This window comes from Myxine glutinosa, chromosome 10 (assembly GCF_964187855.1).
Source record: "Myxine glutinosa chromosome 10, kmMyxGlut1.1, whole genome shotgun sequence".
NCBI lineage: Eukaryota > Metazoa > Chordata > Myxini > Myxiniformes > Myxinidae > Myxine > Myxine glutinosa.
The window spans coordinates 54,227,287-54,245,825 of record NC_136270.1 but is presented as its reverse complement, the minus strand read 5'-3'; the positions used below and the strand labels follow the sequence as shown (position 1 = coordinate 54,245,825).

The window sequence follows — 18,539 nt, the reverse complement described above, 5'->3', positions numbered from 1 at the left end:
ATGGATTACCCATTTCTTCAAACACTTCAACCAGACTTCTTATTCAATTTATGCGCAATGACATGACATATTACTGAGTCAGCAGTTACAACTGTGGCATATTGCTTAGTCAGCATGCTTGCTCTACTCGCCTGCTTTATTCCACTGGATGAATATGATAAACAAGGTCATAACTTTCAGAAGGCAGCATGATGCAAACTGACGACTTACAGGGAATATGTTTTAAAATCGTGACAACAATGGTGAAAATATCTCACTTGGATGACTCCGCACTTGTGCTGCCTACTGGTGGATCAAGCCAGTTTGCAGGTTACATCTTACATGCAATATGAGTAGTAGGAGAATGGGGGTCCTGAAGCACACTAAAATTTAACATTGAAGTCAATGGAGAAAATTAAGGTTAATTATTGTTGCGTTTGTAGGGGGTAGGCGATATCTTAGTACAGGTAGAATTGCATAGGTAGTGTGCTCTGACTGTCGTGAAGAAGAAGAAACCACATGTAATAAGTAGGAAATTTATGTAGACCGTATGTCGTGGAAGAGCATGTCTTCGTTCCCATCACGAGGGGTGGGGTATGTTAATTAGCAATGGACTAAGGGTAATTAATCCCCTTTATGTAATGGCCTCTGGTATTTTTCCTCTGTTCCTTATGACACCAGCAGCACACACTCATAGTAAGAAATCACCCATTTATGACACTAAATAAAAACCAACTGGAAACAGGACATTGAGCACTACCGCGGATAACATTGACCTGGTGAGCACACAGGCACAAAAGGTCCGTGAGGCCACGCCCCGAAGAGCAGTGATTGATCCGGGATTGATTGGTGCAAAAGACTGGTAAGAAGGGACTATGGGATTGGTGAAGACATTGTAGGAGGATGTCAGAGCCTTGACTATAAAGGAGCACTCTGGCCGACATTTTGTTCCTCTTGAGCGAAGGACATTCCTTGAGACATCATGATTTTCTCTTCCCCTTGATTTCCTTGCATGTTCTGGTTTCGGTGGCGAGCGGTCGTCTCCCCAACATTTTGCGGTCTTGGCTTCATTCTCTCCTCTTGAATTCTGCTCTCCTTTTCTTCGTCCTCTCGCGTCCTGGCTTTGACTACGAACGGTCATGTACCGACATCGCTCCTCTTCTTCTTCTTGTGGCCGGCTCGCATTGTCTGTCTTCGGTGTTGGTGTTGGTGAACGAGATCGTGAGGACAAGCGCGGCTGGAAGAGCGAGCTGGACGCCAAGGCCTGTTCGCTTTATCGTGCATTCTTTGAGACCAGCATTTTCTTTAATAAAGCCGGTATTTTTGTTCATGTTAATTCCGTGTTGTTTGAGTTCATTAATTATCCAGGTGCAAAGAAGTCAGTGGAAGCCATCCAGGTAAGTTCGTCATCCCCCTTTCCCTTGCGTGTAAAGAATACCGTCACATTGAATTGAACGCCTCAGAGTAAATGCTTGTTTGGTCATCTGTGTCACCCTGCAGTGTTCACTGCAGGGTAATCACACGACATTATTAACTCGCTGGATTTTCAATTCGATTTTATCCTCCAATTCCTTCCCATCCTCAAGATTTCAATATGTTCAACAGACATTCGCTGATGCTCATTCTCACTCACTACGTTCGTTCGCTGTTAGTCGGCCCTGAAGCGCCAACCAACAGACATTCGCTGACGCTCATTCTCACTCACTACGTTCGTTCGCTGTCGGTCGGCACATTCAAAACACCCCATTCTCCTACTACTTGTGGTGGAAGGGAAAATTTGGGGGAGGGGAATTATGGAGGGGAAGGAGAAGGAGAAATGGGCGAAGATGGAATTGGGGAGGGGGACTGCATTTGATTATACTCGCTAAGTGGACCAATTAATATTTGTTTATGTTTTATTTTAGGGAATAATTTAATTTTCTTATAACACTCATCACCATCAAGTATATTAACAAACAATATGTTGGAACTTGGTTCTTGGTACACGTATCTTTGTTTAGCAGAGATGAAATGATAGACCACTCTTCATGTCCTTGTTTGAGCACCTCCTGAGCCACATATCATTTTAAGATTGTAGTAAATTACTTTCCTATTGATTTCTTGGCAACCATCAAAATTTTCTGTCCATTCAAGGATGTTGACTCCTCTAGGAGGAGCCTCTAACTTATTTGTACTTAAATTTATTCGCTTATTTGTTTAATTTAATTTTCTTTTGGTTATTTCTTCAATGAGACATATTTGATATTTTTCACATTATTTATGCTTTCCATTTAAATACCAAGGCTGCATTTTTCTCCACTCTTTGGTTTGGTTATTGCTTGGTTCTATCATTTATATATCAGTAAAAATGGTGGCGGTAGCCCGTTAAACCCCCCCTTTTAAATCTTATCACTTATGTTTATCTTAACTCTTATACTTATCTTATTGCTTAACACTTATATCCATAAGAGATGCAATCAATTCCATTATCTACTATATAAGAGAGATGTCTGTCTGTGTGTGTGTCTGTCTATCTATCTGTGTGTCGCCATTTTTCACAGAGATGGCTGAACGGATCTTCGTCAAACTTTCAGAGGTTCATCAGTGAGTGCCTGAGAGTGTTTTAGGCAAAAAAACCCCCAAAAAGTTGAAAAATAAATGATCGTTTTTTTGGAGTAAAAAAAAAAATGCTCGATAGTGCCTAAGCTTTTAAAAATTAATGACAGTTATATACAAGTACATATTCGCATAAATAAATACAAAACAATCACCAGACATTTGAATACAAAAAAATCGAACCATTCTGGAAGTGTACAAAGCCGGTTGTATGGCTTCTTCTTCTTCCTGATCGGCATCACACTTAACTCAGAAACGTGATGAACGCCACATTCACCCCATTCACCCACCAGCATATATATGAACCCCCTTCCTCTCTTGCCTCCTCCCTCCCCCCTCCACTCCCCCTTCCCATCTCTGCCCCCATCACCTCCTCCTCTCACCTTCCCCTCCTCCCCCTCCCCTCCTCCTCCACCCCACCCCCCCCCCCCCCCCCCCGCCCGGCAACGCCGGCTACTTCTGCGAGTATAAAATAAACCTCTTATCATCAAAAGCCCCTAATGCCTTTTTGTTTATCTTCTCCGTATATAATTGATGTTTATAACTTCTTTTTGTATTCATCCTTCTATACCCTTCCCTTCTCAGCATCAAACAATAACAATAATGCTCAAAATTTATAGTCTTTTGAATTACATTCTTCTTTATTCCCTTCAACTTTCTATCACTCTTTTTAACATCCCCATCAATATACTTATATGCATAAGCCTTCGCTCTCAATCCCACAAATTTACTCATAATGGTTCCACCCAATTCATCTTTAAACTTTCCAATAACCTTTTTATTCTTTGAAGAAAACAACTTGTTGTTTTGGTTATAATTGCTTATATCATAACTAGATGGTATTCATAGAATACTTACCCTGCGCAGTCAATTTGGTGTGAGCCAACTCTTCTATTTTTGAACGTTTCTTTTTCTTTTATTCAATATGGCTGCCAGACCACGTGAGCGATGACATCATAAATTTATATTCTCTAAATAATTGTTGTGAAGTCTTTCAGGACTCGCATAGACAAGTAGGCACAATATTCATCGGCCAGATGAACGCTTTATTGAGGAGTTCTGCCAATGGCAAGGTAAATCAAATGGGGAAAACGATGGCTAACCAGCTAACATCAAGGATATCTCAAGAGAGTAATTATAATCAATGAAACAATTTATAATAACAATCTCATGACCTCCCATAAACACTTTTACATGCTATGGTACATCAATAAACATCTAACTTACATGATGTGGCCACGACCATCACTTTATTCACACAGGATGGACAGAAAGGCTCAGACTTACTACACAGGATGGACAGAGAGTGTCAGACTATACAGGATGACCGTAGTATCTCTGTAGTGTAGATATCAACCTGTATAAACCACACAACAGTTACAGCGTTTATTATCTGTAATGCACACGAAGCCTAAACTACTCAATCACCATCACCCATCACTGATGCACACACAGTGATGCTTTATTACTGATCGCGGTTTAACTACGAACATTTGATGCCGATTCTCGGGGTAAAACTAGTGCATCAAAAACGGGGCTGTCTGGCATTCCCACAATTTGACGTGTAATGTTACTTCATTCCATATATACTACAATGTATATAGGGTATAACAATATACGAAATGGACCCCTCAGTGGCATCTTACCGCAAGTGGTTTACAGTGTTAATAAGTTATCATGTAGTTTATATTACTGATCCATTCGGCAAGCAACATGGCGTTTTACACACAATTACGGTGATTGCATCACAATAGGTGATCTGGTTTAACATCTACTTGTCGCTGTATATATCTTGCAAGTTGACAACCATTTCACATCCCACTTCTGACACCCACGACACAGTGTTGGTACACCCTGGCCCACACGCCTCCATGACGAAACCACATTTCAACACGACGCTAGAACAACCACAAATAAATCACTGAACAACGATCATTCATACCCTCCACAACAGCATCTCCACTCATTTGGTATTTACAATGAGGCAAAAATGAAACTATTACCCCTGTACCACGTGACCTGTGACGTCATAATATTCACTAAAATATTCTACAGGACGAGTCCCTCCTATGGTGAAAATTTCATGTCAATCTGACCAACGGTTGCCGAGAAAATGAATTTTTAAAATGCAGACACGCACGACGTACGGACATACGACGTACGGACGGACCCGAATGCTTAACCCTGCCTTTCGCTTCACGGGCGCAGGGTAAATATCAATATCTTGAGACATATCCTCATAAATATCTTCCATATTGATTTTCAAAATTAAGCTGTCTGTATCCATATAAAATAAATTAATATCATCCACATATCTCCTCTTAAAGTTGTTGTAGTAGTACCGTGAAATGGGGTGAATAGGGACAGCAAGGTGAATAGATACACAAACTGAAAAAAAAATTGGAAACTTTTTTCGCTGAAAATTGAAAACCATTCTGATTATAAATAGGCTTATCCATTTCAATACTCTCTTTAATCAAATGGATAGCACAAAAGTTCTCTGAAAACACCTCTACTCTGAAAACTGGGTCTATTAATTAATTTAGATGCTTGTTTCCAAGATGTAGCAAGTCTTATATTTTGTCTGTTCCTAACATTTTCCATTGTCTTTCCAAACACAGCATTGTTCATCAATTAATAAAAGTCCTTCTCAAAATCTGTCTTTGCCTCTGTTCTTCTCTTTGTATTAAAGTTAATATATGTTTTCAACCAATGACTTTGTTTAAACTTTAAAATTCTATGAATCTTCTTTACTCTCAATCCAGCAGCCAAATATTGTTTCAAATTCCTTTAATACAACAAAACAACAACATGCATTTTAAGGCCATTTTCCCTGCGAGAGCGGCAGTTAGCCTTGCGGGCCCCATGACAATCTTCTCCATTTTGCCCCATTTTCTGCATCTCCCCTTGTTAACCCCCTTGACTGCAGTTCTTCTTCCACCACCTTTAGCCAAGTCTTTCTCGGTCTTCCCCGTCCTCTACTTAATTCTACATTCATTTCCATCACTCTTCTCAACCAGTCACTTTCATCCTTCCTCAACACATGACCAAACCATCTCAACCTGTTTCTCTTCACAGCATCAATCACAGGCTCTATTCCCATCATCTTTCGCAATTCATCATTTGTCTTCCTCTCTCTCAACGATACTCCGCACATCCAACGAACCATTCGCATTTCCACCCTTTCCAGCCTTCGTTGCTGCTCTACGTTCATTACCCATGTCTCGTTCCCATAAATCATAACACTTCTCACACATGCAGCATACACCTTTCCCTTCAGCTTCAATGACACTCCCCTCCTTGTCAGCATGCCACTCAGTTCCCGAAACTTCTTCCATGCACATCTCACTCCAGCAACCGTCGACGAGTCTGATCCACCTTCTTCATTCAGCATGTCTCCGAGGTAGCAAAATGTTTTAACACCTTCCAGCTTCACACCGTCTCCAAGATCCAACTCAACATTTCCTCCATCTGCAGCTCCTTCTGTGCACACCTTACATTTGAATGTAGCTGCCACACTGGTTAATGACCCTCTCAGACCACTACATTTTTGATGAACCCACTCAGCGCACATTGTACATTGAATGGAGTTCACTCCGACACCCTTCCTGCACACAGCACACGGCCACTTCCCAGTTCTTTCCACCTCACCACATGCTTTATCACTTGCCATCACCTTCGTTTTTCCGATATTCACCTTCAGACCTTTTGTCTCCATACATTCCTTCCACTTGTTCATCTTCTCCTTCAGTCCATCCATACTTTCCGCAATCAACTCCAGATCATCTACATACAACAACTCCCACAGTAAACCCTCCTTTACGTTCTGAGCCAGCACCTCCATCACAGCTACAAATAGTAGTGGACTTAGTACCGACCCCTGATGCACTCCCACCTTCACCTCAAACTCACCACCACTGTTCCCGTCCTTCGTCCTTACAGCTGTGCGTGCTCTCTCGTACATTGTCATCACTACTCTGATCAACCATTCCTCTACTCCTAACTTCCTCAATGCCCATGTCACTACTTCGCGTGGAACGCTATCAAATGTTTTCTCCAGATCAACAAACAACTCGGTTAAGTTAGGTTTTGCGTGTTGTTTTTCTCCTCCCTCCGCAGGAACGACCAATGATAATCTTGTAAATATTTGAAATGTGATGGTTGGTTAAGGGGGTAGCATGTTAAGGAGCATAAGTAGGTAGCTTCGGCTCACTTCCCACAGCCCTCCTGATTTATTTCACTGGCTAATTAAGTGTGAGACAGTAAGCGCTAAGACCGGAGTGGTAGCGCCTGCAGTGAACCTAGCAGGGGCTACTGTTCCGGGGGGGGGGGGGGGGGGCTGTGTTATGAATTTTGGGGTAGGGACATATATAGATCCAGGTAGATCTGTGTCGGTATCATGCTCCAGTTGTCGTGATAGGGAATCTTAATGTAATAACACGGTAAGGGGCAGAGCCATCGTAGCCAAATGCAGTAGTGTACTAGAGGTCACCGGAGGAAGTGGATCCACACGCTTGCCAGTACAGCCGGAAAGAGGGGAAAATTTGGGGAAATGTGATTGTCATGATGACACGCTCTGAAGAGGGCCTAACTTCGGAGCAGGTAGAGACATTGCACAATTTGGTTGGTAAGAACTTGGATGTTTTCTCTCTCTCCCTCCCGAGGATGTTGGACGCACGAGCCTCGTCAGGCACCAAATTAGTACTGGTGAGGCTCGGCCTGTTCACCAACCGCCACGGCGGCTTCCTTTCGCTAAGAAGGAAGAGGCGGAAGAGCAGGTGAGAAAAATGGAGAAAGCCGGATTTATCGAGCCCTCGGTGAGTCCTTGGGTGTCACCCATTGTGCTGGTGAAAAAGAAGGATGGGACCACTCGGTTCTGTGTGGATTATCGCCAGCTCAATCACGTGACACTGAGAGACTCGTATCCTCTGCCAAGGCTTGATGACACCCTTGATGCCGTTTCAGGCTCAAAATGGTTTTCGACATTGGATTTAAAGAGTGGTTATTGGCAGGTGGAGATGGATAAAGAGGCGAGAGAGAAAACAGTGTTCAACACAGGAAAGGGTCTTTGGCAGTTTGTTGTCATGCCTTTTGGATTGTGCAATGCCCCTGCCATGTTTGAGTGACCTCTCTTAAGCCTCAATCGGATGGGATGGTGGAGAGGTTTAACCAAACATTGTTGACCCAATTGGCCCTCTTCACATCCGAACACCAGCAGAATTGGGACGAGCACCTCCCCTTTGTATTGATTGCATACCGGACCGCACAGTATGTGACCACTCGATGCACCCCCGCCATGTTTATGATTGGTTGGGAGATGCGAATCCCCACAGATTTGTTGATGGGACCATCACCAGAGGAACCGGGTGAAGCATCTGTGGAAAGCTATGCAACCAATTTGAAAAAGAGCATATAAAAGGCTCACGAGTTTCCAAGGAAGAAAATTGGCTTGCCTCCTCGCATATGAAAGTGCGGTATGACGCTCGGGCACACTCACCTCGGTTCCTTTCCGGAGACCTTATTTGGCTCTACTGGCCCCGGAGGAGGCAGGGTGTGTATCCAAAACTCACCTCACCCTGGAAAGGCCCCGGGGTGGTGCTTCGGCTGGTGACTGATGTGGTGTTCAAAATTCAGATGGGCCCGCATGCCCTTCCACAGATAGTTCACGGGGATAGACTGAGCCCCTACCTGGGACGGGAGGCTCCTGGGTGGATTGGAAGGGTGAGGGGGAAATTAGGTGTGATGTGTAGTGAAACGTAGGCAACTAAGTTAGCCCAGGTGCAGTAACATCTTCCGCCCACTAAAGTGCTCTCATAAATATCCACTCGCTGACTGCGAGGGGCAGACCTGAGACCGGAGACCTGAGACAATTAAGTGCTTATTTGGGAAGGTGAGAAATCACGTTGGCATGAGGCTTGCTTATGTGTACCCAATATGATGTATACTCTTGATGCCTATTAGAGAACTGAAATGATGGTTGCTATGTATTCTTTATAGACGCTGTTCGAGATTGATTCAGATTAAACTCGGAACGAGAAAGCGGTTGTAACTCTGATTTTTACAACACTTAATCGGAATCATCTCCTATCATCGTTCGAGTTTGAGATGCATAAGCTCCTGCAACTACCTACCTTCAGTGGGGATCGTCAGGTGGAGGACACGGTGAGTCAGCTTACACATTGGTTAAGCTTGCTTGAGAGCTACCTTGAAACGTATGCAGAAATCACAGACGTGCAGAAGCGTGCTGTCCTCAACTGTCACGTGACTAATACTATTCACGATTACATCTCGCATTGCCCCACGTATGCGACATCGATAACAACGCTTCTGGATATCTACATCAAGCCACAAAATGTGGTTTATACCCGTTACAAGCTCGCTACTCGGAGGCAGGATCCCACGGAATCGCTCGAGCACTTCCTTCAAGAACTCCGTCGATTGGGGAAGGAATGTGCACATGAGGTCCGAACGCATGAATAAATGTGTGACGATTTAATGCAGGACGCCTTTGTGTCTGGGCTCCATTCACCTTCAATTCGTCAACGTTTGTTGGAAAAGCCCTCTTTAACTCTACAAGAGGCTTATGATCAGGCACGAGTACTCCAGTTGGCACAGGCTCAATCGGAGTTGTATGGTCGTCCCTATGTCACTGCTGGTCTCACTGGGGAGAGACGTTTGGAGAATTTCTCTACTACGAAGCGCGAGGTTACTGATACTCCTGTGGAGTTGAGGCTGACAGAAGACCTCGGAGCCGAAGGTACGAGTCTGGCAGCGACCGCCTCCTTCGGGGGCAACACTAAGTGCTTCTTCTGTGGCAATCGGAGGCACCTTAGAGCAACATGCCCGGCACGGGATGCGACGTGCCACACGTGTGCCAAAAGAGGATATTATGCCAAGGTATGCCGCGCTACGAGAGGACAGCGTCCGACTCTGGCGGGAATCACCTCAACGTGCGAGGCCCGACCTGAGCCGTAAGAAGTTCCAGCACTGCCCGGCCTGCGCAGTCTGGCAAGCGCTGTTGTACCGGTGCTGATCGAAGGTCAGTCTGCTAATGCACTTGTGGACAATGGGTCTACGGAGAGCTACGTTGATCTGGGTCTCATACAACAGCACGGATGGCCGATTCTGGGGACCTTGCGGCAAATCTTCATGGCCTCTCAGTCTCTCTGGATGTGCACCAAAGGGGAATGCTGCGTCAAATTAGTGATCAATGGCACAATGTATCCAGATGTCCGTCTAATGATTCTGTCTAGTAACGGTGACTCTTCTCTCTCAGTGCGTGCTCTGACCGGAATGACTATAGAGCCACTGTCATTATTTCCGAGTCTAACCTCCGACTGCATGCCGGTCGCGATCAAGTCGAGATGCCACTCACGGGCTGACACACAATTCATTGCCGAAGAGACTAGACGGTTTTTAAAAGAGGGGATTATCGAACCGAGTCGATCACCTTGTCTAGCTCAAGTACTGGTGGACCAAACTGAGAATCATCGTAAGTGGATGGTGATTGATTACTCACAAACTATTAATAGATTCATGCAGCAGGATGCCTACCCGCTGACTGGCTTAGATGCGTTAGTTCGACAGGTTACTCAATACGCGGTCTACAGCATGCTCGATTTGCGCAGCGAGTATCACCAGTTATCCATCCGTGAGGCCGACAAAAACTATACGGGATTCAAGTTGGGACAACGGTTGTTTCAATTCACGCGTTTGCCCTTCGGCGTAACTAATGGGGTTTTGTGTTTTCAAAGGGCGATTGATGACATCATCGCTAAAGAGCAGTGAACAGATGTCTTTGTGTGTCTTGATGATCTCACAGTGTGCGGACGGCATCAAGCAGACGATAATTTGCGGTGGTTCCTACAAGCCGCGTGCCAGTATGGTCTAACTCTCAACGAGGACAAATGTCGCTATTCTGCAAGGACGATTGATCTTTTAGGGTACACGGTGACCCAAGGGAAGATAACTCCTGACAACAAGCGTCTGCGACCCTTGCTAGACATGGCGGCGCTGCGGGATCGTGCATCCTTGAGAAGAGCTCTCGGTTTGTTTGCACCGTATTCTCGCTGGGTCCCAACGCCGAGACTCCGAGACTCCGAGATGCCTCGTTCACTTGTTGACTGCCAAACATTCCCTCTGACCGAGGCAGCGAAGGTCACCTTATCAAGGCTAAAGGTAGACATAGCTAGCACGGCTGTGATCTCAGTGGACGAGAACATACCCTCTGTTTTGGCAATAGGGGCATCCGCCCATGACATCCTGGCAACCCTGATCCAGGGGGGGCCACCGGTCGCCTCCTTCTCTCGTACTCTAAAGGATAGTGAATGACGCCTTTTTGCTGTCAAGACGGAAGTTTATGCCGAGATAGACGTGATAAGACGATGGAAGCAATACCTGCTTGGAAAAACATTCGAAGTAATTACCGATTAACAGAGTGTTGTGTTAATGAATGACACATAACATGCCCTGCGCATTCAAAATGAAAGGATGACTCGTGGGGGCATCGAAGTGGTCAATTACTGCTTCAAGATCACGTATTGCCCGGGGTGGGAGAATTTAGCTTGGGATGCGTTGACATGGGCCGTGTGCGCGGGCATCACGGTAGGCGAAGTTCTCCGTGACCTTCATGAATCGCCATGTCACCTGGGAGTGATGCGATTGGTGCACCTCGTGCGCAGCCAGAGCTTGCTCTATTCCGTGGAGGACGTTCGTCGTTTGTGTCAAGCATGGCCTGTTTGCACGGAGCTGAAACCGCGCTTCTATGAATCGGAAATGGGGACTTTGACTTTGATTCGAGCTAGCCGGCCGTGGGAGGAATTAGCTATGGGCTTCAAAGGGCATTTGCCAGAGTCTGGCTCATATCGTTATTCTCTTTCACTCGATGAGTGCTCCCATTTCCCGTCTGCGTTTCAATGTCACGATATGGTCCATGGGACGGTTCTTCGCTGCATGAGGCTCTTGTTCCTGATGTTTCTGTTTTTGATTACCACCCTTTTGTGCATCGCTACAAATGCAACTTCTCACGACCGGATGTTGCGAATGTTTCGCTGTCAGCATCGTACAGGTAATGGACTTACACTGATCGCTCGGCACTCCGAACCTGGGCAGTGGGCAGTCTCCCACAAACAAGCCGTGTGTCTGAGCAACTATGATCCACTCTTCGCCAAGGTACAAATAATTTGGGCTAACTACTGTGTCCGTTTACAACACTGTGAAACTACTGTGACAGTGCGTCATCTCGGGCCTTGCGGGAATCCGATGAGTCTGAGTCCAGTACAGAGGTTCAGTCGATCGGGTCTCTCTCTCCTTCTGGGACGTCCGACCCGGATGGCGTTGTAGCACCGACCCGGTCGCCTGACCTTACTAGTGCGCCGACTGAGGAAGACCTGGGGTAAATCAGCTGTCAGCTCGGATGCATAAAGAATCCGCACGATGAGAGAAAGCTATTGTCCGGCGCGCTTTGATTGGTAATATCTTCTTGATTGGTGTTCTCTATTTTCCCTTGTATGCTGCTTTAACATGATTGCTGCTATAATTGTATGTTGCAAGAATTGATTGCTAACTAGTACTATGTGTACACTGCTGAAATTGGCTTGCTTGCAAAGTTTTAGAACTCTGGGAGGATGTTGTGAAACGTAGGCAACCAAGTTAGCCCAGGTGCAGTAACATCTTCCGCCCACTAAAGTGATCTCATAAATATCCACTCGCTGACTGTGAGGGGCAGACCTGAGACTGGAGACCTGAGACAATTACGTGCTTATTTAGGAAGGTGAGAAATCATGTTGGCATGAGACTTGCTTATGTGTACCCAATATGATGTATACTCTTGATGCCTATTAGAGAACTGAAATGATGGTTGCTATGACGCTATGTATTCTTTCCAGATGCTGTTCGAGATTGATTCAGATTAAACTCGGAATGAGAAAGCGGTTGTAACTCTGATTTTTACAACATGGTGAATGGCACTCTTGGACCCGACCAACCTGCAACTACCTGCACTTGAGGTAAGTGACTTGTATGTGTACTGTCCCAGGCTTCAGGACTTGCTATGTAAATTGGGGACATGTAGTTTGGAGGAGGGGGCGGTTAAGAGTGATGGCATGGCCGGTGAGGGTGTTGGAATGTGTGCCACACAGTGTCTTGTGGGTGGCGTTTGTTTTTGTGTAGAGGTTATGCGTTTTTATGTGGTCGTGAGGTTGGACATTGAGTATGAGTGATGATTCTTGTGATGTGTTCAGAAATTTAAATGTGAATGGGGATTTCACATAAGCAGGCCATGGTAGCAACTGTTGGAAAAGCATCTTTTTGGTACCATCATTCTATGAATATGGGTTGGAGAATTGAATGGCAGCGGGGGAGGATATGTGTTTTGCGGATTTTGTGGGTGGGGAAGGTGTGCGTGTCCGCAGGTACAGATCAAGCTCTAGAGGAGCGATGACTGCGGCTCCCCTCTGCAGCAATTACCCCTGGCAGCCAGTGGTTTCTGGAAATTGGAGCCCATCGGTGGTGGGGTCTGTTGGGTGCCCTGGGGTGAGAGAGACTCCCGGCGACCTGTGAGGCTGCAAGGAAGCAGGAGGCAATGGAGCCTGGGGTGTGGAGACCCCCACCGGCAGGGTAACAGCGCAAGGAGCTGTTTGGCTGTCAAGGGGCCAAGAGGTAAAGAGAGGGGGGGGGGGCGACGAAGTTATAAGTCGATGACTTGTTATTGGAACTGCGGGCACCACAGCCTGAAGCGCCCCCACCATCTTACTTGTGCGGTACCTCCCCACTGCCTAGTAGATGTAGCCTGTGGGACCAATCATTAGTCGCCGTCAGAGATAATTATATTGGTTCCGCCCCTTTTGGCTTTATAAGCTACCTGTGCAGGCATATCGGGAGACGATCAAGGAACCCTGAAGGGAAGGTACTCCCCGGGCTTATGGTGGCTTCCGGGTTGCTCGGCGAAGGCGGGAAGAGCCCAAAGTCTCATTGCGGGGCTCGGTAGTCGGTAGTCGCTATTGAGAGGGGGTGGGTGGAGCCGTTTTTTAGGCGAAGCCCTTTTTTTTTTTGGACCCCGGAAGACACCGTACTCTTCACAGAGCTGACGCTCTTCCGGGCTTGATTCCCGGGCCAGACTAAATTCCCGCTAGTAGGAATAAATGGATAGTCTCTCGGGAGAGGATGGGGAGGGGGTCTTTAAATCTGTTGGTAAACCTCGGAAGAGAGAGAGAGGCGAGGCCAGGTGTCCTCTGATGAGGTGTCTCCAGTTGGGAAGCCCAAGCGTAGGGCTCCCCTCTCCCAGGCCTCTGGTAATCCCATTGATTCGCTCGATAAGTTCGTGGTCATTGTGGCGGCCGTTGAGAGGCCTAATCGTGTGGGCCCGTCCAACCCTATAAAGTTAGCAGCGCTTTTAAAGAAAGAGTTCGGGGAAGTAGTGTCTGCGAAGGTGCTTCGGTCGGGGGACCTGCTCATTGAGTGCAAGTCAGCCGGGCAAAGGGACAAGGTTTTGAAAGCAACTCATTTTGGGGAGGTCTGTGTTTCGTGTCAAATCCCGAAGTACATGAGAGAATGTCGTGGTGTCATCTATGGGGTGGATTCATCCATAGAAATTGAAGAGATTAAGAGTTATTTGGCCTCCAGTGGAGTGACTGAGGCTCGCCGTCTTACCACATTCAGGGATGGAGAGAAGGTGAACACCTTATCAGTCTTGCTATCCTTCAGTGGTTCTTGCCTTCCATCAAAGGTAGTGCTCGGCTATTTGGCCTTCACGGTAAGAGATTACATCCCGGCTCCTCTTAGATGCTACAAGTGTCAGAGGTTTGGGCATACGGCCTCAGCTTGTCGGGGCAAGGTTCACCGCAGCAGATGCAATGGCGATCATGAGCGTAGTGCTTGCCCGAGTGAGCAAATGTATTGAGGAATTGTGGTGGGGCGCACAGCTCTGCTTTCCGAGGCTGCCCGGATTTTCAAAAAGCAGCGCTTATTCAGCAGGTAAAGGTAAAGGAAAAATTAACTTACGCTGAAGCCGCTTTGAAAGTTTCTGGGACTAAATCTGCCTCGTATGCAGATTTGCGTAATTCTAATCCCATTGGCTCAGTGAAAGTCGCTACTAAAACTGTAGGAGTCCAGACTGAAATGGAGCGAGTCAAGTGTCGATCAGAGAGAGCCAAATCTGATTCAGATTTAAATATTTCTAAAGATGGGTTTATTGCGTTTATTTCCGAATCTATCAACTGCTCTGCAGTAGCGCCCAGTCGAACGGACAAAATCCGTGCCGTGTCGGTCGCCGCGGCCAAGCATCTGGGTTGGGATGAATTTTCCATTGGTCAGATCCACGCTCTGTTGGGGCACAAGAGGAGCGGGTCGACGTCCAGGCCTCAGAAAGATCCCCCCTCTCTTGAGGACTGAGGCTCCTTCAATGGAATGCGAAAAGTTTACCTGCTCACGGTTCAGAGTTTATTAAATTTTTAAGTGAACTCATAGTAAAACCAGATATAATATGTATCCAAGAAACTTGGTTAAGGAGCCACATTTCATATAGGATTCCTAATTATTTGTTAATTCGCAGGGATAGAGCTAGGGGTAGTGGGGGGGGGGATGTGGGGTTTTTGTGAGGTCAGGAGTCCCTCATAGGGTTATAGATTGTCATGTGGAGTTGGAGTGTAATGTGGTTTTATTTCCTAGCCCTAGTGAGACCTTCTCAGTGGTTAACTTTTATAATCCGTGTCTCTCTTTGAATGTTCTTGCGCTTAAAGAGGTTTTATGCAAGTGCGAAGGGTCAATCTTTTGGTGCGGTGACTTCAATAGCCACAACACTCTATGGGGTTCTAAGCTCACGGACAGTAATGGTTCTTGTGTGGAGAAGGTGATGGACGACCTTGACTTAGTAATACTGAATGATGGTAGTGGAACTTTCATAAATCCAGGCTCTGGTCGGTCTTCCCCGCTTGACCTCACGATAGTCTCTGCCTCGCTTGCAGCAAGGTGTGAATGGCGGGTTCTTTCAGACAGTCTGGGTAGGTACCACCTTCCGGTGATCACTCACCTTAAATTGGAGAGAGATCTGGAGGGGTTGGATAGGCCTCCCTCTTGGAGTATTTCCAGGGCTAATTGGGGAAAGTTTTCCAGATGTTGCTCCGAGGTGGTCAAGCCTGAATTATTTAACGAGAATTCTGATATCTTCAGTAATAGTTTAGTCAAAGGAGTTTATCACAGTGCTCTCGAGTCTATCCCCACTTGTAAAGGTCAGATCGGTCAGAGAATTAAAGTTCCCTGGTGGAATGAGGATTGCGCGAGGGCCATTAAGGCCAGAAAGTCTTCCTTTAAAAAAGTTAGGAAATCCTTGCTGCTTCAAGATGCTATCGAGTTCAAGAGAAGAAGAGCTCAAGCTCAGCGGGTAATTAAACATGCCAAGTCAGAGTCTTGGCGAGCATTTTGTGCGTCTATTAATCTGGACACCTCCATTAGTTCTGTTTGGTGTAGGGCTAGAAGTATGTATGGTAGGAATGGTGGAGGGTGGTCGATAGCTTGGCTGGTCAGCAATAATGCCCCTGTTTTCTCGAGCCAGGAGAAGGCCTCTGCTTTAGCGTCCTTCTTTTCAGATCAGTCAGGGGATGATCCTGTCGACTCGGAGTCAGGTGAGGTCAAGCGTCAGTTTGTCTCCCAGCATAAAGACATTCTCTGGGATGTGAGCCCGGACAACTCCCCGCTTAACATGGATTTCTCTCTGGTTGAATTAAAGCATGTCATTTCCAAGTCCAAGAATAGTGCTCCTGGCCCTGATTCGCTCACTCACTCTATGTTCAAGCACATGAATGATAGTGTCTTGGAAGTGTTTCAGGTGTTGATCAATAAGGTCTGGGCATCAGGAAGGCTCCCTTGTGCGTGGAAGCATTCCATAATCATTCCTGTTCTAAAGCCTGGTAAGGATCCTACAGATCCATCCTCTTACCACCCTATAGCTCTTGTTTCTGTTGTTAGCAGAACTTATGGAGAAGATGGTTAATGAACGCCTGATATTTTATTTAGAAAAGAATAATCTGCTTAATAGATATCAGAGTGGATTCAGGAGGGGTCGGTCCTCTTCAGATCAAATAGTCTCTCTGGCGAACGACATTAGGAAGGCTTTCATCGTCCGCGAGTCGGTGCTGGGGGTTTTCCTTGATATTCAGAAGGCCTACGATTCTGTCTGGAGGGACGGTCTTCTGTTTAAGATTCACCAGTTAGGCATCAGGGACAGACTTTTCTGGTGGGTCCGTGATTTCCTGTCTGGCAGATCTTTTCAAGTGCGTGTTGGTGCTGCGCTGTCCTCCATGTTTCTCACTAAAAAGGGTATTCCTCAGGGTAGTTGTATTAGTCCCACCCTTTTTAACATAATGATAAATGATGTTGCCTCTCTTCCAGGGGTGCGGGGCAATTTGTCTTTGTTTGCCGATGATATAGCTATCTGGGTTCGGGGCAGGAACTGTGCGTTCATCTCCAAGCGCCTTCAGGCTGATGTTGTCAGTATTGAGCAGTGGACTGCAAAATGGGGTTTTGCCATCTCTGGGCCAAAGTCTAAGCTCGGAATCTTTACCCTCAAGAGAAAGGTTGAGGACGTCAGATTAACAGTCAATGGCGCGGCTCTAAAAGTCTCTCCGGTGGTCCCCTTTTTGGGGGTGATCTTTGATAAGGGCTTAACCTGGAATGCCCATTGTGCCAAACTTGTAGCTAAGTGCTCGAAGGGTCTCAACCTTCTCCGTTGTATCTCGGGAACGTCTTGGGGTGCCCACCAGGATAGCCTCCTTATCTTGTACAGAGCTCTAATACGTTCGCACTTTGATTACGGGTGTCAAGCCTTTTGGGACATGTCCCTGTCCATCTGGAGGAGGTTGGAAGAAGTTCAGTCCAAAGCTCTCCGCATATGTCTTGGTGCCTTTAAAAGCTCTCCAGTGAGCGCTCTCCTGGTTGAAGCCAGTGAGTTGCCTTTGTCACTTCGATGGGAAGTGTCTATTCTCAAATACCGGTCCAAATGCATTTCCTTCGGGGTAAATCATCCTGGCAGTTCTCTGTTCCTGGATTGCCGGGAGTATCATGCTCTCGGTAATCTCCGTCGGCTTCTCCCTTTTGGTCTCAAGTGTGTTAGGGCGGTTAAAGGGTTGGGGTTGGACCTCCCCCCGGTTAACTCAGCCAATAAAGTGTCACTATGGCCGCCTTGGACCCTCGTGGTTCCAAGAATTCACTTGGATTTACAGAGTATCACAGACAGGGACAATCCCATCGTGACAAGTAACATGGCTGTTTAATTCATTCACAAGTTTTGGAGTCAATCTCTCCATGCTTATACAGATGGCTCCAAAGATCCGGGTCTTGGCCGTACTGCGGCTGCCTTCTGCATCCCTGATGTGAAGGTGACCAAGGCGTTCAGGCTTTCAGACCACCTGTCGGTATTTTCAGCAGAACTTTATGCAATTGTTTTGGCTCTTGAATGGATTATAGACTTTTATCCCCTCGGCGCGGTCATATTTTCCGACTCTCTCTCGGCACTGATAGCGCTTAGGTCGTTCCAGCCTGGCAGTAGGAACGAATGGGTTCTGGAGGTAATTCACCTCGTATGTTTGGCCCATTGGAGGGGCACGGTCATCGATCTATGTTGGGTCCCGGCCCGTGGGCATTGCAGGCAATGAAGTGTGTGATCAGGTGGCCAAACGCGCCCTCAATCTGGATTTCGAAACCCCGGTTCCGCTAGGCCAGGCAGACCTCTCTAATTTAATTAAACAGAAAATTAATGTTATAGGGCCAAGTCAGTGGGACTCCTCCCCTAAGGGGAGGTGGTGTCACAAGGTGCATCCATCGATCGTGTCCTTGGGGTCGTTTCCCCGGCTCCTTCGCAGGGAGCAGTCTATCTTATCTCGACTTAGAATTGGACATTGTTTTCTCAATTTTTATCTTCACAGGATCGGGCGCCATCCCTCGGGGTGGTGCGATCGGTGTAAGGTTCCCGA

The 18,539-nt window shown here is 46.6% G+C and overlaps 1 long non-coding RNA gene across 2 annotated transcripts in view; it reads left to right on the top strand.

Annotated features, from left to right (window-relative positions):
• The window catches only part of LOC137434564 (uncharacterized), an 80,227-nt gene that overhangs the window by 5,120 nt on the left and 56,568 nt on the right, over nucleotides 1-18,539 (top strand). Inside the window, exons 1-2 of one of the 2 annotated variants that reach the window (XR_013624853.1) lie at nucleotides 8,587-8,736; nucleotides 12,462-12,581. This is a non-coding gene — a long non-coding RNA (uncharacterized LOC137434564). Of the gene's footprint in view, nucleotides 1-8,586; nucleotides 8,737-12,461; nucleotides 12,582-18,539 lie in introns of those variants that run through there. The other variant, XR_013624854.1, reaches the window with a different exon arrangement.